At 44.8% G+C, this 24,016-nt stretch overlaps 1 long non-coding RNA gene across 1 annotated transcript; it reads right to left on the reverse strand.

Moving 5' to 3' along the window:
- Positions 1 to 350: 350 nt before the first annotated feature.
- Positions 351 to 16,832, reverse strand: LOC146491637 (uncharacterized). The gene is made up of 2 exons (XR_014872418.1): positions 15,684 to 16,832; positions 351 to 15,604 (listed from the first exon to the last, which is right to left on the reverse strand). It is a non-coding gene; the product is annotated as an uncharacterized LOC146491637 (long non-coding RNA).
- Between the last annotated feature and the right edge of the window lie 7,184 nt (positions 16,833 to 24,016).

The raw sequence follows: 24,016 nt of genomic DNA on the forward strand, positions 1-24,016 counted from the left end.
GAGTAAAAATGCCAATAGTTAACAGACTTATTAATATTGTTTTATTGTTACATCATTATAATTGAGTATTCCATTAAATGGATGTTCAAATTTGCATAAGATAGTTGGAGTTTGTTATTTCAGCTGTAGCCCTGATGGTGTTTAATGGTCTGAGAGAAAGTAAAGAATAAATACAAAAACAGAATTCAAATGTAGGCTTAATCTTCTTTATAGTCCAGAATGAGTCCCTGATGAGGCAGATGCAGGACATGGAAGTCCCGCATCTGCCTCTAGTTTAAAGTCCACAAGTACAAATAGGAGTCCTGATTTATATGTGAATGCTTATAAAACAACAGAATGTTTGTAAAAAAAAAAAAAAAAAAATCAACAAACAAAAAAAGAAAAATCAAGGAATAAAATTGCCTATAACAATCTATATTTATTACTGTTGCTGATTTGAAACATGGGAACCTGGGAAACATGAAATGTAGGGTGAATGTGCATAGATGGGGGCAATTTGAGTTTAACAGCTAAATGCTAATGACAGACTCAGACTCTGTCTCAGTACCTGGTATTGGCCCACCAAGCTCCGGGTTGTCTCGAAGGGCTTGGTGGATGGTTTATTCTAGGTCCCAGGTCAAGGAGCCCATTTTGCATTAGGGTGGTAAGATGTTTCCTGGTTCCCATTGTTCAGCATTGGTGGAGAACTGGTGGGGACTGGCAGCATTTTAGGTTTCTGGAACCTGGAAGATAGGATATAGAAAAGCTGAAACAACCGAAAAACAAAGACCATTGAGCATGCTGAACATTGAGTCTTTTAGTGATTCTTAAGTAAGTCAGATTATAATAATCTGTCGAGATTATAAATGGTTATCTGGCTGCCAGTCCTCCAAGGCTAGCTTTACTGCCAGTAATGCAGGCCAGAACACTGGATGAGAACTGCCCCCATCCCAGAATCAGTGTGTCTACCTAGACGGTAAACTATTTCTTTGTGTCAGGATGAACCAAAATGGGTGCAACAGTGAATAGTTGTTTCACCTGCTTCAACTTGGTATTGGCTTCTGTGGACCAGATAAAAGGAACTTTTGTGTAGGTGTAACACGCAGACATTACAGCAGTCGCGCCAGAATGTCATGCTAAAAAAAAAAGATTCTTTAAAATACAAGGGGGAGCAAGCGGGTCAGATACCACGGGCACAGAGATGAAGCAGGTCTGATCAGAAACAGTTTATTACTAGGCCAGGGAGCACAAATAAAAACACCCTTAAAATGTACGTAATAAATGTTGTCAATCTACTAAAACTAAATAAAACAATTCTAAAACCCGTAAGACTACCATTTTCGACATTCACTAAAAAAAAAAAAACCCTTCTATAATTATGCCACATGTTCATTATGGGTCCATCAGCAGACCAGGAATTCCTTCTTTAGAGCAAAGTCCACGTCAGCCTCGTCTTTGGGAGACAAGGAAGAGCCTCCCATCTTCTTGTCCTTCCACTGGTCCATCACATCCCAGCCCAGCTTGCGTTCTGCACCCGAATCCATCATGCGACCACCGCCACAGCTCCCCTTGCGTCGGTGTCCTGTAAAATAACAAATAGGGGCCAGAACAATGGTCCCAGAAGTGGCCCTGGCTCATGGCCAGAGATGGGCAGTAATCCGATTACTTTTTCCAAGTAACGAGTAAAGTAAGGGATTACTTAGGAACGCTGCGTTACTGCGTTACTAAAACCGTGATTTTTTTTGCGAGAATGTCTCATGACAGTGACGTGAGTGCGACGTTCGTGACAACAACTGTGTGCAGATCAACAATGGATCATATATCGAGTGCAGAGAGAGTATGAGCGTGCAGCGTTTAAAGCGTGGAAGTACTGACCTTACTTTGAGTTTGATTCCATAAAAAGTGACAAAAACATTAGTGTCCGTTGTGCGTGGGAAGAAAACTTCTTTTTACAGCGAAAAAACCCCTCTAAACTTCCAAGCAAGCACCGAGTGCGCTATGACGTAATGGGTAATTCACAGAGAAACTCGCGGATTCTTCAACTGACCGTTGCGGCACACCTGCACCCCACTCCTGCTTCACAGGTGAAAATAGAGCAAAAGGACCGCTAGTCTTGGACTTATTTTCTGCTGTGTTTTACTTGCATCTATTTGAAAGAGTGAGTGTTAACACAAAAAAAAGAAAATATTTTATGTGCTGGAATGTGCAGAAAATAGTTTTAAATATTAAACAAATTTCTTCCAGTCAGGGAATGTTGCATATAATTACATTTTTGCTTGATGCATAAAGTTAAAAGACTAAAACTAATAAAACAAGTTTTAAAAAGGGACTTTTCCATTTGATTACATTTTGTATGATGGATTATGTAGAAAAAGTAGAATTGGGCTGAAAGATCTATCACTTTATCACCTATTCAGGTTGGTAAACCTCTGCCCTGCTGCCAATCAAACGCGTTGTCTCCTACTGTTGCCGTTCCATGAGGTCAGGACTGGGTCGCCGTGTCACGCTGGCCATCTAGCATCAACCTTCCAGCCTCTCTCTCCTTCAGTGCTCAGCTAGCCCTCTTTTAAAAGGTCTTTACACAGCTGATAGGCCACCTCTGGACACACCCGTGCCTCAGCAGGTGGTCCCTATCAGCTAATTTGTCCCATGTGTAGCCAGTCCAAAGTGGATTAAAACCTATGTCACATAAAACACTAAAAACCATGCAATAGAAACAGAATAAAACCATGCAAATAAAATGACACTCATAAATAAACACTAAAAATAAAAATAAAAACAATATACAAGATAAATACAAATTTCCACTGTGTGACATAGGTAAGGCGAGTAAAGTGGTGCTGCTCCTAACTGTGGTTGAGAATGAAGTGTTGGTAGAAGTTGGTGTAACCAAGGACATTCAAATTTTTCAGCTTTAAAGTATAGTCGGGTCTCCAGAAGCTACTGTAGCACTCTGCAGATAGTGCTCTTCTGCTCGTTCTAGGACATCTAAGATCAATATGTCATTCGGATACACAAAAACGAACAGGTTCAAACAGGCTTTTAAAACGTTATTGACGAGGGCTTGGAAAACTGTGGGAGAATTAAGTCCCTTTTCTATTAGTACCTACTCAATAGGCTCACTACGCCTTGCCACACTTTCAGAGTTTCCATCAGGTCATAGTACCTGGTACCAGGTACTTTTTTAGCACCTACTCTGCCAGCATTCCAACCAATGTTCCCTCTAAGCTGTGCACAGTCTCTGCGCACAGAAAATCTGCGGTGCGCACAGAAAAAAAAAAACTAACCTGAATTGAAATTAAAATTAATACTTTAACAATTCTGTTTTGCAGTGGGAGTCAGTAAGTGACTGGCTGCTCCAGTATGGGATTAGAATGATGCCACCTTATCCCATAGTCCAGCCAATAATGCGATTCACGTTCATGTATACGCAGCTAATCAACGTGGTTGACAGGCTATGACAGCGTCCTTATGTGCCGACACCGGTGTTTTAGCTAGAGAAGCGGCGTGGCTGATGTGGAGTGAACCCACGTTAATGACAACGTGTACAACCATTGGAGATGTGAGCAGGACAGACGGAACAATTGACAGAAAACGTGTGGCCTTTATACCAGTTTTTAAATTGTGTTGATAGGACACAATTTAGGAATAAATGGTAAAAAAAGCACTCTCCGCCTGTGAGCAAAAACAAAACAAAAAAACCCCACCCTTTCCTATTGGTGGAAAAATGTAATATGTGGACCAATCAAAAAATAATATGGCAACATGGCATTTAGTTGTTTAGGAAGGGGGAAGTTTTAGGAGTGACGGTGGTGTTTTGAGATGTGAGAGATTTGCGACGTTTAGCGCAAATCTTGTGTAGTTAGTGTATAGTGTAGTCAAGGGCCATTATATACTGTATTTTGTAGACAGAGAGCTACAGGACTCTCTCCCAGACCACAGACTCATACTCATAATACAAGTCAGAGCTTTATAAAACAAAGAAAAGAAAGTTGTGTTTCCAAATTGGAGTTCAAGTTATTTTTACTTCCAATAGTGTTAACATACTACACAGGTCACGAACAAGATTTTTTTTAATTTTCATTGTAAGTGGGCTAAAGCAGTTAATTAAAAGTAGTCTAACATAAATGTAAATGCTGTAATTTGATTATTTTAATAAACCATGTAACTTGGATGGATTTGATGCTGGCATGACCACAGTGCACACGTCTACTGTTGCACATAGTGGTCCAAGGGACCACTCAGGGAGTTTGTGTGTTTGCTAAGACACATGAAAAATTAGAGGGAACATTGGTTCCAACTGATCCACGGAAAGCCAAGAAAGTGACGTCAACAGACTGTATGCAACCGATCAACGGCATCACGCAGTCAATCATGACAGTGTCTCATGAGTTCATGAAAATCAAAACCGCCATTTCTGAAACCTGCCAATGAGGGTTTTTGTCAGACTCATGTTTTCCATGAGTCTGACAAAAACCCACAGACTAGCAGGTATATCGTCGCCTTGATGTTCACCTTTGTTGTGTCACATGCTAATTACATCACAGGACACTCAGCCCCATTGCTATAATGATGGCCACGCAAGTACATTAGGTGTAAAAGAAAACTAGTTGAAGTGAGTCGTACCACCAGGTTAGGGACCGAAAGATTCAGACTGTGGTGGTGAGTTTAAGTACCAGGTGAAGAGATGAGCTGTGCTGTCAACGATTTTGTTCAGAATGTGTGGGAGGACGCTGGACAGTCACAACAGGCCCAACAATGAAAGCCAGGCTGCCTATTTACAGGTTGATCTACATTCTAACCTACATGTACAGCACTGTATTTGTCCTTTTCATGATTTACATATTTGTCACACTTACATGTTTTGGATCATAACAAACAAAAACTAAAAAATAGACAAAAATACCCACATAAATACAAAATGCATTTTTTAAAAGATTTTTATTTATTAATGAGAAAAAGTTATCCAAACGTGGATCGATTCCTCCACATTAAAAGGATCCAATTGAGGGGGTTTGGACATGTCAAACTGGCAGACCAGGGGCACGCGGAAAAGATTATATTCCTCCCCTGACGTGGGAAAGCCTCATTACCCCCAAGAAGGTGGATTATAGCCAGAAGAGATGGATATTGCACATAGTGAAGTTTGAACATTCTCATCATTATTGCGTGGGTTTTTTCTGGCTATTCCAGCTTCCTCTCACAGTCCAAAGAGTCCAAAGGGTGTGGCGCTTGCCCTTAATTGCACTCACCTGTCACCCATTATATAAGGACTGCACTCACCTACAGCTCACTCTTTCTTCACTCCCACACGGGGCGGCAGTGGAACATTAGCAGTCCAATGTGTGTCTTTCCTTATTGATTCTGAGAATAAAAGGAGAACCCTGTGAATGATTGATGACTGCTTATTCTCTTTCTAATCGGATGAGCCCATAATGATGATGACTTAAACTCTGAGCCTTCCTTCCTTCATAACATGGTCCTTCGAGTCGGAGCAGTGTTAGCATCATGGATTCACAGCAGCCATTAACTGAAGGTTTGACACGTTCCAGTCGTGATAGTCGACCTCCTGCGCACCTGCAGCAGTATGGCGTCCAGTACCCTGGAAGTAGAAGTCCTAGATGGGATACAGAGAGTCAAACTGAATGCCAGCACATAGACACAGACACACATGGGCTACAGGATCCTGACCAAAGAGGAGAAAGCCAATTACAGACATGTCCTGTGCCTTTACCCATTAACCAAGATGAGGTCATGAGGGAACTCCTGACGACGATGGGGGAGATTAGGCAATTTAGGATTCATTCATCTCCTTCCCATTCTCACAGCTCCTCCAGATCTTCAACTTGCACTTTCTCATCTGATGGAATCAAATCCTCTGTATGCAGTTTACAAGCCAGTCCTCAAACACATCAGCAACATGAGCAGTTCCCAGTGATTGATATAGCAACCCGTCAATCACCCTTTCAGCCCCCACAGATCAGGTCAGTCTGGTATAGTTCCGGCTGCCAGCCCTCTTTTACCTAATTCAACAATATTAGATGCTGCAGTCCCTTCAAGTGGTTTGCCTAGACCAGTCCTCGCTACACAAGATGAGACTCCTTTTGATTTCCTGGCCTTATCACTGCAGGATCCCCACCAGATCTCATGTGTTCAACCTGCTGTTCCTTTAGCTGAAGACCCCGTTCAACCTCTCATTTGCCTATGTGACCACAAGCATCGCCCTTCTCTAGAGCAGCAACCAGCTACATCCAATGGCTTACATGAACAGAAACCATTGGTACCTGTTACTGCTAGCTCGGGTCACTCCTGTAGCACTAGAACACATGTATATGAGCTTGAAGGTCCTTCGTTTCCAGACCTTAGTAGAGAAGAAGAAGACGAAATGCAGTACAGGATGTTACGGATGGCCCTTACAAACCTTCTTGATCCTCATGAGACAGACCACTTCAAATATCATGTCCTTCTCGATTATCTGAAAGTAGACCAAGCTAAACGATTAGCTCTTGCCTTTTCCTGTGCTCCTAACACATACACTCAAGCCATCAAAGCCTGATGAACGTCATGGGCAACCAAGACAGCTAGCATTGAAAGCTACAGAATATACTGGAGCTTCCTCCTATCAGAGCAGGTGATGGTCAGAGTCTTGATAACTTTGCTCTTCGTGTACAAGCTCTAGTTGGTTTGCTTGGCACCATGGGTGATCAAGGACAGATAGAACTACATTGTGGCTCCCATGTTGATCGCCTACTCGAAAAGTTGCCTGCAGAGCATTCTAGTCGCTTCAAACGGCACATTTACAGGGAACAAGGAGAAATGACCTATAACTTACCTTCTCATCCTGGTTGCAAATGGAATGCAAGTGTCAACCAAGAAAGGACAGTCCTGTTTCATCCTTCAATCAGCCACGACCTGCCTGTAAGTACACCTCTCCACTCACAACAATATTACATGGGGCAAATACATCTGATGATCCTGTACAGGCAGCACAACCCATCATAACAACTGGCAAGATGTGCATATTGCTGCTCACCTGAACACCACATAAGTAAGTGTGCTGAGTTTATTCAGAAGACAAAGGATGAGAAAATAAACTGGATTAACGGACACAAACGGTGTTGGCGTTGTGCTAGGACGAATCAGGCTGCAAAGTGTGATCTGAGAAAGACTGTGCTACCACTCCAAGGTCCGATCACAGACTTCCAACCCTAGAGCAGTTCAGTGCATGGCCAGTGGTTGTTCACCTCTTCCAGTTCAGGTTCAGGAGAACTGCTCCAGCACATCCTCGTGTCCGCTGATGGCTCTGAATCCGTTCAGCTACCTCTTACTCTACCATCAGCAGTTTCTATGTTGTCGCCTGCAGTGCCCCCATCACCAGTTCCACCGCCTGTGGCTGCCATTCTGCCAGAGGTCAGGGCACCGCCTGGTCCTGCCTCACCTGGTCCTGTCTCTGCCAAGCTCGGTACATTGTGCCCACTGCCTGCAAAACTGCGGGTCTGCAGTCATGTGCCTGTGGCCGCATCCCATGCGGTAGGCCTCCGGACCTGCTTCGCCGCCATTGCTGGCTACATGGTCAGCACCCTGAACTGTTTGGCCTGCGTTGTCGACCTTCGGGTGGACCCTGTAAACTGTTTTGCCTGTAGGAAAAGTGACACACCTACTAAAGAACCCAGATGACCACATCAGAACTGTAGAAATCCTATTGCAGAATAGAACCTATATCACAGCTGTAGCATGTCTGATTCCTCTGCCCCCACTTCCTGAAAAAGAACGACTCTAATCCTTTGAAAATATTTCTCACTAGAAATATGGGGGCGGCTGTTGTAAAGGCTCACCTTTCAGCACACTCACTTCACCAGATGCACCTTGTTTCTTTTCCTCACCTTTGATTGGGTGTGGTGCTTGCCCTTAATTGCACTTACCTGTCACCCGTTATATAAGGACTGCACTCACCTACAGCTCACTCTTTCTTCACTCCCACATGGGGTGGCAGCTGAGGTGAGTTTCTGTTTGAGTCTCCTGAGTTCATGTATTATTTTGAGTTACTGAGTTACTCAAATCACACTTTATTTCCTTTCAGAGATAGCTGTCCATTTGTGTCTTTCCTTTGTTCATTATTCAATAAAACACAAAACCTGCAAGTGATTACTGACTGTTCATTCTCATCCTGACCGGATGAGCCCATGATGGTAACAATCTCCAACCTCCTCTGAAACTTCCTCAAAAACAGTGGCCCCTTGAAGTGATTCAAGGCAGAAGAGATATAAGGCATATATCTCTTTTACTGTGATTTAAATTAAACCCTTGTAACCTATACAGGGACACAGTGTCTTATCTTTATTGGCCACAAAAAAGAAACCTGCACCTAGAGGGGGGACAGACGATGCGCAATGCCAATGATCCACAAATGTTTTTCCATAGCACCCCTCTCTGGCCACAACAGGTTGTAGAGATGGCACGAAGGTAGCGGAGCTCTGGAAAGGTCTATGGCACAGTCATAGGTTCTGTGCAGGGGAAGTGACATATTCTTAGTGAAAACTTCCAGAAGATCATGATATTCCTCTGGGACAGAAGAAAGATGACTGCGTTGCGCGAGTGGAGGAGGTGGACTTTGTGAACCTGTAGTTCGTGCAGATTTCAGGAATTTAGCGAGACAGAACTGGTTCCAAATCCTGATTTTGTTACCAACCCAGTTGATATGCAGATTGTGTTTCTCCAACCAGGGATAGTTGAGAATTAAAGGGGTGTCCAGGGAGGGAAAAATGAAGAAGGAAATGGTATCTCAGTGATTTTTGGAAGAGATTAAACGGACAGGTTTGGCTTGGTGAGTAATATGGACAAAAACTAGACTGTTTAATGTGGTAGCTGGCATGGAAGGACCTAGAAGAATTAGCAGGAGAGTTAATTGCTTGGCTAAATCAATGTCGAAGAGATTTTGTTCAGCTCCCAAATCCATAAGCGCATAGAGCAAACTTGATTGAAGCAAAATGTGACTGACAATAATAAACAGGGCTTGGACAAGGTTGAGGAGTTGCCCATACCCAAAAATTACTGGCAGGCACAGTCTTTTGGCTGACTCAGACATGCTGCTAGTGTTACCGGCACCAGACCTAGGGGAAACTGGACCGGCAGCAAGCGGCACACAGGCTAGAGAGCACTGTGTAGCCAAGTATGAACAAACTGTGGATTAATAGAGAGGACACCGAAGTTAGCGTCTTGCTCAGGCCGGAGCTCATTTATTTCTGCAACATATACACAATACAAATCACACTAGACCATGCATTCTTCCCAGATTTCATAAACAAAAATAAAGTCACAAAAAGCATTCTCTCAAAAGCAAAATAAATACAAACTAATTCAAAATAACTTAACATACAACTTAAACAAAACACTCACGGCTAAAACATAACAACATACCAAAATAACCCATCTCACATTCACGCAACTTTTCCCCACATTCGCGCAATATTCGCTATAGGGCTTTGGAGCGTGATGTCACGGTCCCCTCCCGCCATGACAGTAGGCCAGACAAAGCACACGGAAGCGTCAGCTATGGTTCGTACGTACTGTGTTGTCGGTTGCAGAGGTAGATCACACGATAGGGAAGGCAAGAAGCTGGAAAATGGGCTCTCTTTTCATCGTTTCCCTTCCTGGAGGCAACGGGAGGGATCTCATGTATCCGATAATACTAAACAAGGACGTCAGGCTTGGATTGCAGCGGTCAGACGAGCAGATATCGAGTTCTCTGCCATCCCCAAACGAGAGCAATTGCCCAGCTAAGAATTCATGTTGAGCGAGTAAGAGGTAGTTTGCGTAACAAATTCAAAATGCTGTGTTTTGGTGAATATGTGCCCCAGAGTGGTTGTCAAACCAGGGCCAAATTAAACTTGCTCTTGTTGAATATTCATAAAACTGCTGTGTTGCATGTACAGTTCATTGTAAATAATTGTACTTTCTGTAAAGTGGTTTCAATAAAACAGAAAAAAGTATGTTTATTTTTTTTATTCAAGGTCTGTTCACATGTACTTAGCAAGTACATACACATGAAATGCAAACTATTTACATGGCAACGCACAGCTGGCATCAATCATGAACCGTTCATCTAGAGCAAATTTTGGGGCAGGTGCTGAGGAGAAGTCAATGTTATGTGCAACCTCTGGCTGTATCTTGGTCATATGGTCAACGTACTCACAACGTGGAGGCTTAAAAATGGCCAAATCTTGTACCCAACCGTTTGTAATCAGATGTGCGCCTCCAGGGATTTATAATTACGAAAATGATTTCCCCTATGCGCTGACTCCACAGACAGACAAGGTACGCGAAGATATCATGATAGGACAACAGCGGTAGGCTGTCTGGGTTTCCACTCCACTGCCTTATTTCATACGGGTCCACATTACCGATGCACGCTATTTTTTCCAAGTACCGTCTCTTGGCTTCTGGGCGCAATCGGTCGCGATACAGCCCTTTTGCGCTGATTTTAAGCATGGTTCTGGCAGTCCCGCTTCCAACACAGTGTGTTTGTTTTGATTTGTTGCCTTCTGACATGGCGCCGCGATCCCACAATGCACTGCAGCGTGACGTCAACTCCAAAGCCCTATTACTTTTGAACATGGCATCCCCTGAACGCAACACAACATGGCGGCAGACGACTGCAAATGTTTCACCAACTAACAGCTTTCCCCTTAACACATGAACTCAGTACTGCTTGGCTAACACTAAAACAAACACTACAACACATTTTCTGAAGCCGCAGGTTGCCACTGTCATAGCATATACTTATAGTGCTATGTAACGTAATAGCGTTATGCCGATGATAAACTAATACTCATTACAACAAAATACCACAAAACAACATCATCACAATCATCTTAAAATATGGCTGAACAGTTGTTAATCAACTTACATGACATTCAGAACCAGTTCGGTAACACAAAAGTTTGTTTGTCAGTACCTGTGGATTAATAGAGAGGACACCGAAGTTAGCGTCTTGCTCAGGCCGGAGCTCATTTATTTCTAAGCTGCGCATGCGCAGAGCCTATAGGCTAGAGTCTCTCTGTGCTTGGTTTCAACGTAACTTTGTTCTTTCATGAGTTATTTACAAGTTTCTCTTTGTTCACAGAATGAACAATATGACAACAAAGTGGAAGTAAACATGATATCTTGTACTTTAATTCAGTGAAAGTCACTTTAGTTAGCACCCCTCCTCATTTTCTTTTTCCAGCCTTGTAAAAGAAATTATATTTTATCTTTTACAAAGATAAGGAGTGTTGCCAACAGAAACTCTGCTACGTGCAGTTACTAGTTTTTCTTGGTTCGCGCTCATAAATTCCTCAAGTCTGTCTTTCCTTGTCGGTATGTTTGGGGTTTTCCCTGAAGGATGAGTTAATTACTTCCCCGTGTCTTTGGGATGGACAACAGGTCTTAACTGTCACTGGGTGTGACCCAAAAGTGAAAGCCAGGCTGCCTATTTACAGGTTGATCTACATTCTAACCCACATGTACAGCTCTGTGAAAAAGTATTTGTCCTTTTCCTTTTTCTTTGTCAGATCATAAAAAACAAAATAAAAAAAATAGACAAAAATACCCAGGTAAATAAAAAATGCAGTTTTCTGATGATGATTTAATTCACTGATAAGAAAAAATTATCCAAAATTGGATCTGTTCTTCCACATTAAAAGGATCCAATTGAGGGGGTTTGGACATGTCAGATTGGCAGACCAGGGGCACGCTGAAAAGATTATATTCCTCCCCTGATTTGGGAAAGCCTCATTACCATGAAGTTGCCCCCCCCCCCACCTTCTTGAAGTCCAACAAAAGTGGTATCAAACATTTGTGCTACGTTTGTGCTGGTTTGTGCTGCTAAAATTGTTGTTTGTGCTGCTAAGATTGTTGTTTGTGTTGCTTCCGTTTTAAAGATATTAATGAAAATGTAAAGGTCAAAAGGTCAACCAGCCCCCCCACATTAGCCAAATCAAACAAAATTGATGTCAAAAATTGCTATCATTTTAAAAATATTAATAAAATAACATCTTGATGCATGCTTAATCATCCAGGTAAGTAAATCCCAAAAGGTTGATTTTGTTCATCTGGATATTTTCAGTGGGAGAAACGTTTCGTCACTCATCCAAGTGACTTCTTCAGTCTCAGCTGACTGCATGTTTCCCCAACCTTATAAACACATGTGAGTGAAGTTGGCCTCCCTACCTTCTTCAAATCAAACAAAATTGATGTCAAACATTTGTGCTGGTTTGTGCTGCAAAATATTTTGTTTGTGCAGGTTTCCCCAATCTTATAAACAGTACATGTACAGTGAGAGAGAGATGTTACATCTGTCTTCACTTGCATCCCAGTCACGGAAGCGTTGGAGGTCGTTCATAAGAGATTACAGGATCACCCCAACCTCAGCAACAGGACCACTCTCAGCACTGATCAGTTGTGTTTGCTTTTGGAACTGTGTCTTAATTCCACCTATTTTGCATAAGGGTCAGTACAGGCGGAAACCTAGGTGTGCCATGGGTTCCCCCAGGCCCCTGGTCAAAGTCACCAAACCAGTTCGTAAGCAGGTACATGTGTGGCCAGAGGGGTCCTCAGAGGCACTGCAAGACTGCTTTTCCACCACAGGCTGCCACACACGACAACACCACAGACTTTCAGGAATATACAGAAACTGTCATTGCCTACATCCCAAAATGCAACGATGATGTCACAGAGACCAGGACTATCACTGTCCGGGCCAATCAGAGACCATGGCTCACAGGTGAGGTTTAAAGGCTCCTAAGGTTGAGAAATGCAAGCCTTCAGAGCCGGGAATTAGGTGAGCCTAAGAACAGCAAGGGCAAACCTGTCACGTGGCATTAGCTACAGCTACAGCAAAGCTTCAGCGACAGCAGAGATACTTGGAGGCAGTGGCAAGGAATACAAACCATCACAGACTACAAGCCCACTCTACAGAGCGTGGTGACACAATCAACAGACAGTGTGTGGAGATCCCTTGCCAAAATCAATACAGGTCCTGATAACATCCTTGGACGAGCACTGACAGACTATGCTGTGGAACTCACAAATGTCTTCACAGACATCTTTAACACATCACTAGGGTCAGGCCGTCGTTCCCACATGCCTCAAAGCCTCCACCATCATTACTGTACCCAAGAAGTCATCTACCTCCTGCTTTAAGGACTACCGTCCTGTCAAACTCACCTCCATCATTATGAAGTGCTTTGAACGGTTAGTCATGCATCAAATCAAATTATCTCTTTCCCCCAACCTGGATCCCTTTGAGTTTGCATACAGGTCAAAACGCTCAACCGATGATGGAATTTCAGCTGCCCCTCACTCAGCCCTCACACATCTGAACACTAGAGACTCATGTGCTGTTCATAGACTTCAGTTCAGCATTCAACACCATCATTCCCCAGCAACTCATTCACAAACTGGATCTGCTGTGGATTATCACCTCGCTGTGTAACTGGCTGCTAGATTTCTTGACAGGAAGACAGCAGACAGTACGGGTCGGCAGCAACACCTCCAGCCCAAGAACACTGAATACGGGGGCTCCTCAAGCATGTGTGTTTAGCCCCCTTCTCTTCACTCTGCTGACCCATGACTGCACACCATCACACAGCTCCAGTCACAAATCACACACAACTGTGGTAGGTCACATCAGCAACAATGATGAGATCTACTACAGGGGTGAAGTTAACCATCTGGCAGAGTGGTACAGCAACAACAACCTGTCCCTGAATGTGGAGAAGACCAACAGCGACTCCACTTCCTCTGCAAACTGAGAAGCACAAGAGATTCAACCCCATAATGAGCACCTTCTACAGAGGCACCATTGAGAGGATCCTCACCAGCTGCATCACTGTGTGGTATGACTCCTGCACTGGGTTCTGCAGGAAAAAATGACAACGGGTAGTGAGAGCAGCCGAGAGCATTGTGGAGACCTCTCTTGCTAGAGTCTCTCTGGTAGTTCTACAGCAGTGCAAGAGCACCATCTACTAGCATAATGAGATATAACTTTGGTCTGGCAATGCATAACAATGTCAAAATAATTCACAATAATACACAAAAAAACGAGGGGGTATTTGGTTTCCTTACAAAAATACTCATGTAGCCTTTTCCAACCTGCTACACTAGGAAGTGGCACGAGGGTCTGCAATAAAAACACTTACCAGCACAGAAACTTCTCTCACTCAAGTGAGTCGAAACTCATCATACCAGCAGGAGGCAATAAAACCAAAAGTGAAATAAGCTTCGACCGAATGCTCTTTCTCTCAGCAAATTAACTGGGTAAGAGAGCTTACGTAGTCTGCTACAACCACGGGGTAGCAGATTATCTGGCAGAAAGTGGAAGTTAGCGTTGGTCTTAAATACCGGTCATCTGATGATTTTGTTAAAATGAAGTTTCTGAAGTGCCTTAACACTGTGCTATATTAACCAAAATGTCATATAGTATTGAGTTGACGTGGCCCTGATAATAAAGGCATTAGACTACATGTCCATTAGTAGTAGAATGATGGAGACCTTCACCCACACTTGAGTGTACAAGTAGACAACAGGGAACCATCTTTTAGGGGAAATTTACTGAAATGCTGTTGTTTAGACTAGAATGGGACAGCTGTTAATAAAACTGTTAGGGGTGCATCGCCGTTTCAAGATCCGCGGCAGCGTGTCACGCAGGACGCATCTCCCTTCTAGAAGTGTTTTGTGAGAGAATAAAAGTGTTAAATGATCTACTGAGCAATGTGTTGTCTTCCATCAGATGCCTTTGAGGAATCAAAAGAACTCGGTGAAGTGTTGATATTTAACACTTTCAAGGAAGTAAACACGATATTTTTGACTTGAAATCTGTGTTAGGCTTGTTTGAAAATGAAAACTACCACTCCTCATGTCTGTTTTTCTTTTTCCAGTCATGTAAAATAACCCTGCAAGATAACTTTGTGGCATAACGACCCAGACTAAATGACTGAACCTTTACAAATGAATGAACCTGTCACGGCTGGGGCGGCAGTCGTGTGGAGGTGAGAAGGAGGATCCAAATAGCAGCCAGTGGTGGAGGTGCAAGTGAGATTTATTCACAGTGAGTAATAACCAAGAAGCGGGCAGAACCGCAACATAAACCTAAACTGGGAAAACTAACACAAAAGGAGGACACACGGCGAGGAGCAGAGAGACACGGTGAAACACGGAATAATGCTGAGTACACAGAAGATTCAACGAGAAACACAGACGACGCGACCAGGAGCACAGGCAGACACGCAGTATAAATACACACCAGGTAATGAGGAGATGAGAGACAGGAGGGCAACACACCTGGGAGAAATCAGAGCCGACGGGACAAGGGAAACGTAAACTGAACACACTCACATTGTCACGGATAATGGAAAAATGCAGACTCAGTCGCGGAGCTCTGGGTGCAAAGTACACAGTGCGTTTATTTACAGTGCCCAAAAACAGTTTCAAAACACAAAGTGAAGTGCAAAGTCCCACGGTGATCTTCTCCAAACTGCCAGTGGTGCGCAGGTGAGTTCCCAAAGTGACATCCAAGTGTGTGTTCTCCTCCAATAACTTAACCCCGCGGGCTCCTTCTCTTCAACCTCCAGCTCTGTATCTTTTCCTCCTACAAATGAGCAAAAACACCAGGTGAGGGGGCTAGCCGGCTAAGGCTAAGCTACAAGTCAACAAACACTCTTCACTACCGAGCTTCCAGTACAATCCAGCGTCGACTGCCATCTGGACACACAGTTAAATACCTCAGCCCACAACGAAGGATGATCAGTGACAGCTGGGTGGCAAATTAGGTGCAGGTGTGTCAGCCACTGGGTAGGGGAGGAGGAGAGAGAGAGAAACACACACACACAGGCAGGTCGCCCCCGGGAAGGACCGTCCGACCATGACACACATGAGAGGGGACCTTCAGAATAAGACAAGAAACTCGCAGACACAGAGAACTAGACGAGACACTGAACTTAGACAGATTCACACGCAGACAGTGTGACACCATAGACAGACAGAACACAGAAGTGGGACCAGGGCAGGCACAGAGCAGAACCCTAACAAATGGCAAATAATAACAGAATACATACTCAGAATAACAAAAGCACAAAGAAACACAAAACACTGAGTCGGCAGACTCAGGACCATGACAGAACCTCTATTAACAAGTGTTTCATAAAACAGACTGCTTGTGCAGCTTTCCAGCAGTCCATTTCACCTCTACACCACACCTCTCATCAGGTCTCAACATCCTACTGAAATAGGGAAGGCATGATCACATGATAGAGAGCACCTGTGTGGGTCAGCGTCCCCAAACACCACACCCTGAACACTTTAGATCAAGGAACCAGCTCTGATTTTCATTTGCACTGATGGGTGAATGACAGTTGGATGCAACCTACTTTGAGTCACTGTCAACTGATCACCACCTGGTAGTGATTTTGTTCAGAAGTGTTGGAGAATGCTGGACAGTCATGACAGGCCTAAAAGTGAAAGCCAGACTGCCTATTACAGGTTGATCTACAGGGTGGACCATTTATATGGATACACCGTAATAACATGGGAATGGTTGGTGATATTAAAGTCCTGTTTATGGCACATTAGTATATGTGAGGGGGCAAACTCCTCAAGATGGGTGGTGACCATGGTGGCCATTTAGAAGTCGGCCATCTTGGATACAACTTTTGTTTTTTCAATAGGAAGAGGGCCATTCGACACATCAAACTTATTGGTAATGTCACAAGAAAAACAATGGTGTGCTTGGTTTCAATGTAACTTTGTTCTTTCATGAGTTATTTACAAGTTTCTCTTTGTTCACAGAATGAACAATATGACAACAGAGTGGAAGTAAACATGATATCTTGTACTTTAATTCAGTGAAAGTCACTTTAGTTAGCACCCCTCCTCATTTTCTTTTTTCCAGCCTTGTAAAAGAAATTATATTTTATCTTTTACAAAGATAAGGAGTGTTGCCAACAGAAACTCTGCTACGTGCAGTTACTAGTTTTTCTTGGTTCGCGCTCATAAATTCCTCAAGTCTGTCTTTCCTTGTCGGTATGTTTGGGGTTTTCCCTGAAGGATGAGTTAATTACTTCCCCGTGTCTTTGGGATGGACAACAGGTCTTAACTGTCACTGGGTGTGACCCAAAAGTGAAAGCCAGGCTGCCTATTTACAGGTTGATCTACATTCTAACCCACATGTACAGCTCTGTGAAAAAGTATTTGTCCTTTTCCTTTTTCTTTGTCAGATCATAAAAAACAAAATAAAAAAAATAGACAAAAATACCCAGGTAAATAAAAAATGCAGTTTTCTGATGATGATTTAATTTACTGATAAGAAAAAATTATCCAAAATTGGATCTGTTCTTCCACATTAAAAGGATCCAATTGAGGGGGTTTGGACATGTCAGATTGGCAGACCAGGGGCACGCTGAAAAGATTATATTCCTCCCCTGATTTGGGAAAGCCTCATTACCATGAAGTTGCCCCCCCCCCCCCCCCCCCCACCTTCTTGAAGTCCAACAAAAGTGGTATCAAACATTTGTGCTACGTTTGTGCTGGTTTGTGCTGCTAAGATTGTTGTTTGTGTTGCTTCCGTTTTAAAGATATTAATGAAAATGTAAAGGTCAAAAGGTCAACCAGCCCCCCCACATTAGCCAAATCAAACAAAATTGATGTCAAACATTTGTGCTGCGTTTGTGCTGCAAAAATTTTCGTTTGTGCTGCTATCATTTTAAAAATATTAATAAAATAACATCTTGATGCATGCTTAATCATCCAGGTAAGTAAATCCCAAAAGGTTGATTTTGTTCATCTGGATATTTTCAGTGGGAGAAACGTTTCGTCACTCATCCAAGTGACTTCTTCAGTCTCAGCTGACTGCATGTTTCCCCAACCTTATAAACACATGTGAGTGAAGTTGGCCTCCCTACCTTCTTCAAATCAAACAAAATTGATGTCAAACATTTGTGCTGGTTTGTGCTGCAAAATATTTTGTTTGTGCAGGTTTCCCCAATCTTATAAACAGTACATGTACAGTGAGAGAGAGATGTTACATCTGTCTTCACTTGCATCCCAGTCACGGAAGCGTTGGAGGTCGTTCATAAGAGATTACAGGATCACCCCAACCTCAGCAACAGGACCACTCTCAGCACTGATCAGTTGTGTTTGCTTTTGGAACTGTGTCTTAATTCCACCTATTTTGCATAAGGGTCAGTACAGGCGGAAACCTAGGTGTGCCATGGGTTCCCCCAGGCCCCTGGTCAAAGTCACCAAACCAGTTCGTAAGCAGGTACATGTGTGGCCAGAGGGGTCCTCAGAGGCACTGCAAGACTGCTTTTCCACCACAGGCTGCCACACACGACAACACCACAGACTTTCAGGAATATACAGAAACTGTCATTGCCTACATCCCAAAATGCAACGATGATGTCACAGAGACCAGGACTATCACTGTCCGGGCCAATCAGAGACCATGGCTCACAGGTGAGGTTTAAAGGCTCCTAAGGTTGAGAAATGCAAGCCTTCAGAGCCGGGAATTAGGTGAGCCTAAGAACAGCAAGGGCAAACCTGTCACGTGGCATTAGCTACAGCTACAGCAAAGCTTCAGCGACAGCAGAGATACTTGGAGGCAGTGGCAAGGAATACAAACCATCACAGACTACAAGCCCACTCTACAGAGCGTGGTGACACAATCAACAGACAGTGTGTGGAGATCCCTTGCCAAAATCAATACAGGTCCTGATAACATCCTTGGACGAGCACTGACAGACTATGCTGTGGAACTCACAAATGTCTTCACAGACATCTTTAACACATCACTAGGGTCAGGCCGTCGTTCCCACATGCCTCAAAGCCTCCACCATCATTACTGTACCCAAGAAGTCATCTACCTCCTGCTTTAAGGACTACCGTCCTGTCAAACTCACCTCCATCATTATGAAGTGCTTTGAACGGTTAGTCATGCATCAAATCAAATTATCTCTTTCCCCCAACCTGGATCCCTTTGAGTTTGCATACAGGTCAAAACGCTCAACCGATGATGGAATTTCAGCTGCCCCTCACTCAGCCCTCACACATCTGAACACTAGAGACTCATGTGCTGTTCATAGACTTCAGTTCAGCATTCAACACCATCATTCCCCAGCAACTCATTCACAAACTGGATCTGCTGTGGATTATCACCTCGCTGTATAACTGGCTGCTAGATTTCTTGACAGGAAGACAGCAGACAGTACGGGTCGGCAGCAACACCTCCAGCCCAAGAACACTGAATACGGGGGCTCCTCAAGCATGTGTGTTTAGCCCCCTTCTCTTCACTCTGCTGACCCATGACTGCACACCATCACACAGCTCCAGTCACAAATCACACACAACTGTGGTAGGTCACATCAGCAACAATGATGAGATCTACTACAGGGGTGAAGTTAACCATCTGGCAGAGTGGTACAGCAACAACAACCTGTCCCTGAATGTGGAGAAGACCAACAGCGACTCCACTTCCTCTGCAAACTGAGAAGCACAAGAGATTCAACCCCCATTATGAGCACCTTCTACAGAGGCACAGTTGAGAGGATCCTCACCAGCTGCATCACTGTGTGGTATGACTCCTGCACTGGGTTCTGCAGGAAAAAATGACAACGGGTAGTGAGAGCAGCCGAGAGCATTGTGGGGACCTCTCTTGCCTCCCTCCTCAGGAGATCTACTGCACCTACCTCATCCGGAAGGTCCTCTCCATTACAGGTGACTCCACTCATCCCTTCAACAGCTTCTTCAGTTTGCTGCCATCAGGAAGGATACTGAAGAGCCTCTGGGCCAGAACACGCAGACTGAGAGACAGCTTCGTCCATCGGGTTGTCAGGATGCTGACCATCTCTGAATCGAGAAGGGGGGACCAAGGGTACATCTTTCGCCATCTTACAATGCTGTGATTGTAGCCATTCCCCAAATCTCTGTGAATGGTACTCATGGCCATTGATCAGTAGGCTTTGATTAGTAGTCGTTGATCAATGGTCATAAGAATTTGCATACTAACAATCATGGAACTAACCCCCCAGCACATTGTTCATTCAGTGGCGCTAGTTTCCTTCACTATACAAATGTACTGTTTATAAGGTTGGGGAAACATGCAGTCAGCTGAGACTGAAGAAGTCACTTGGATGAGTGACGAAACGTTTCTCCCATTGAAAATATCCAGATGAACAAAATCAACCTTTTGGGATTTACTTACCTGGATGATTAAGCACGCATCAAGACGTTATTGTATTAATATTATTAAAATGATAGCAACACAAACAAAAATGTTTGCAGCACAAACCAGCACAAACGTAGCACAAATATTTGACATCAATTTTGTTTGATTCCATTAATGTGGGGGGGCTGGTTGACCTCTGATGTCCTCTAGAAATTTTTATTAATATCTTTAAAATGATAGCAGCACAAACGAAAATTTTAGCAGCACAAACCAGCACAAATGTAGCACAAACGTTTGATATCACTTTTGTTGGATTTGAAGAAGGTGGGGGGGCAACTTCACTCACATGAATAAGAACTGTTGACAGAAACTATGCTATGTGCACTTACTAGTTTTTCCATTTGTCGGAACTCTCTGAACTGAGTGGCTGTTCAACTACAAAAAAAAGCAAAAACGAAACACTCCTCATTTTCATTTTCAAATTGCTCAACTACTGTTGCCTTGTCGGTATGTTCGGGTGTTTTACCTGAAGGTTGAGTTAATTACTTCCCTGTGTCTTTGGGACAACAGGTCCTCACTGTCACTGGGTGTGATGCAGACTCATCCATGTTAGTGTGGTGTGAATAAGGCACGGCGGGTCCGGGGATCAGCGTTTTGAGCCATTTTATTTACAACACCTCACACCACAACCCCGCAACCCCTGAGTCCTCGTGTTTTTAACTTGGCGGACGTGATTAAGGATGCCGTGCAGGTGCGTCCGCCCTCCCTGCACGGCACTGCAGGCCACGCCCCACCACATACCCCCATCGCCCGACTGAGGCCGGGGAGCCATCCGGCCGAACCTACTCCCCCCACCGCGAGCTGGAGAGGGGATCAGCCCGGACCGTCGGCACCCCCGGGCCCTGGCCTAACGAGAGGGAGGTGTCTGTTCTGGTGGCCGCCCACTTATCCAGTGGCGCCGGTGATGAGGTGGGTCCGGGGGTCGCCCACGTATCCAATGGCAGCCCCGGAGATGCACCGGAGGCCACCCATGTGGCAAGCAGCGGCGCAGCCGGCGTGACCTTGAGCCAGGGCTCATGGGCGGCTGGGCAGGCGTCCAGCACGCCGGACCACACCACACGCCGGCCTTTGGTGGAGGCGAGGCCGCTCTGCTCCGACCTCGGGCTTCGGTGGCGCGGACCCCCCTTGCACGGGCACCGCCGACTTATCCCGCGGCTCCTCGGGCGCCACCGCCCCTCCCAGCTGGAGCGGCTCCTCGGGCGCCACCTCCGCCTCTGCCCCTCCCGCCTCGAGCTGCCCCTTGCGCGGCTTCTCCGTCACCACCCGCGGCTCCTCTCCCTCCAGCCGGCACAGACCCTCGCCCGCCTCGTCCTCCGCCTCCGATTGGAGCGGCTCCTCCACCGCTCCCGGCAGGAGCAGCCCTTCACCCGGCTGTTCCTCCTCCTCCAGCAGGCTCGGAGCCCTGCGTGACTCGTCCACCACCTCCGGCTGCCGAGGGGCCCCACACAGCTCCTCCACCGCTTTACCACCGTCAGTATACCCCAGTGGGGGTGGCGGCGTCGAGGTCGCCCTGGCCTGGAGCAGTGCTGCCAGCTCCGCCATCTTCCCCAGGTGGTGTTCGCTCTCCTTCCGCAGCTCTTCCTGTTGGCGACGCACCTCCGCCGCCTGCTCCCGCTGGGTGGCCGTTATTTCGGCCACCATCTGGGCCAGCTCCTCCCTTCCCTGGCTCCGGTAAGGACCCGCCATGCTGCCTCCTGGGTTTCAGCACCAGTGTGGTGTGAATAAGGCACAGCGGGTCCGGGGATCAGCGTTTTGAGCCATTTTATTTACAACACCTCACACTACAACCCCGCAACCCCTGAGTCCTCGTGTTTTTAACTTGGCGGACGTGATTAAGGATGCCGTGCAGGTGCGTCCGCCCTCCCTGCACGGCACTGCAGGCCACGCCCCACCACACAGGTCCTCACTGTCACTGGGTGTGATGCAGACTCATCCATGTTAGGAACTCAAACAAGCAAGTGCAGGGGTGGGGTGGGGTAGAGGGGCCTTGAGCACCTGCCCCTTTCCTGATGGGTGTCCCTAGTGCCCTTTTTGATGAGGCAATTTAAAAAAAATTGTGTGTGCATGTGGAGTCCTTCCTGTACAACAATCTAAGGAGCTTGGAAAGAAAAGCTTCAGGACTTCTTTAGGTTTCTTGAAGACGTTTCACCTCTTATCCGAGAAGATTCTTCAGTTCTAAGAGCAACTGGTGCAGAGTCCCAGATTTTAAGCCCTATGGGAGTGTCCCCAAGAGGCTCATGCGAGTGCTGTCACCGATCTTCGCATTTTATTATCTCATAACACTTGTTTAATCAGATACCATCTGTCCTGTGGACGTGATAGTATGATGTGATTCCATATTAGATTCTTGATGAATGTGGGGAGTTGTTATTCTGCCTGGTTCTGTGTGCCCCTTTTTAACTTTGAGCACCCGCCCCTTCAAACATCTCTGCATGGCCCTGAACTCAAATAAATTAGACCGTGGACAAGACTATCAGGTAAAGAGAGAAGCTGAGCTGTCAGCTGGTCACCAACTAGAAGTGATTTGGTTCAGGATGTGTGGGAGGATGCTGTACAGGCACAACAGACCTAAAAGTCAGGCTGCCTATTTATTGGTTGATCTACATTCAAACCCACATTTGTTTTTTACATATTTGTCACATGTACATGTTTCAGATCATTAAAAAATAGACAAAGATAACTCAAGTAAATACAAAATGCAGTTTTTTCTCAATGATGATTTCATCAAGAGAAAAAGTTAGTATATTCATAGTCTATTCCTCCGCATTGCAAGGATCCAATTGAGCTGGTTTGAGCAAGTCAAACTGCCAGACCAGGGGCACACTGGACAGATTACATTCCTGCCCTGACTTGGGAAAGCATCATTATCCCTGAGGTGGTGGATTATAGCCAGAAAAGATGGATATTGCACATAGTGGAGTTTGGATATTCTCATCATGTCTTTTGTGGGTCCAAACTTTGGGTGGTATGTGTGATTGTGAATTGTTGTCTGTCACTCTGTGGTAGCCCTGTGACAGACTGATGACCTGTCCGGGGTTTATCTCGCCTCTTGCCCTATGGTAGCTGAGATAGGCCCAAGGTGTGGGAGGAGTTCAGTGAGGCCATGGAACAAGACTGTTGTTAACCTGGAAGCGTGGGGATGACTTCAACTGAGGATACAGCTATAAGGAATACTTCAAAGAGCTCGTCAATCCCTCTGGTATGTCTCCTGTAGATGAAGCAGAATGTGGAAACGAGAGATCAAGTCATCCATCACTGGTAGTGAGGTAGTGAAACCTCAGTGGGAAGGTCTACTCTAAGCTATTGTTCAGCTTTGCTTCCAGATCCTTAACTCCTAGGTGATTTGCCAACTTGGTCCCACTCCCAAGTCACTGCTTACTGACTCTTGCATACCCTTCCTTCCCTCCCTTTAGCATAAATTTTGTACATGCTGTTCACTTTTATTTATTTTCAATGTGGAACCAACTACCCAAAATCACCAAAAATATAATTTTTGTGTTTTTATCAATTGACAATAAATGTTTGCATTGATGGACTTATATTTTGAAGCACATACCACGAGAAGCTACAATGCTTGTTGTTAGTTACGACTAATGGTGTACCTGTGTGATTAGTGTCTCTGTGCACTTCTTGTGAACACGCTTATTGTTGTTTTGCCTTATTTGATCCACAATTTGTCTTGTTTTCCTCCAGTATCCAACTATAATCCAAAACAATTGTAGTTGCAAGAAAATGAACGCTCTTAGGTAGTTAAGAAAAAGAGCACAATAACTGGAGAATGGG

Source organism: Neolamprologus multifasciatus, chromosome 23 (assembly GCF_963576455.1).
Source record: "Neolamprologus multifasciatus chromosome 23, fNeoMul1.2, whole genome shotgun sequence".
In the NCBI taxonomy this organism is placed as follows: domain Eukaryota; kingdom Metazoa; phylum Chordata; class Actinopteri; order Cichliformes; family Cichlidae; genus Neolamprologus; species Neolamprologus multifasciatus.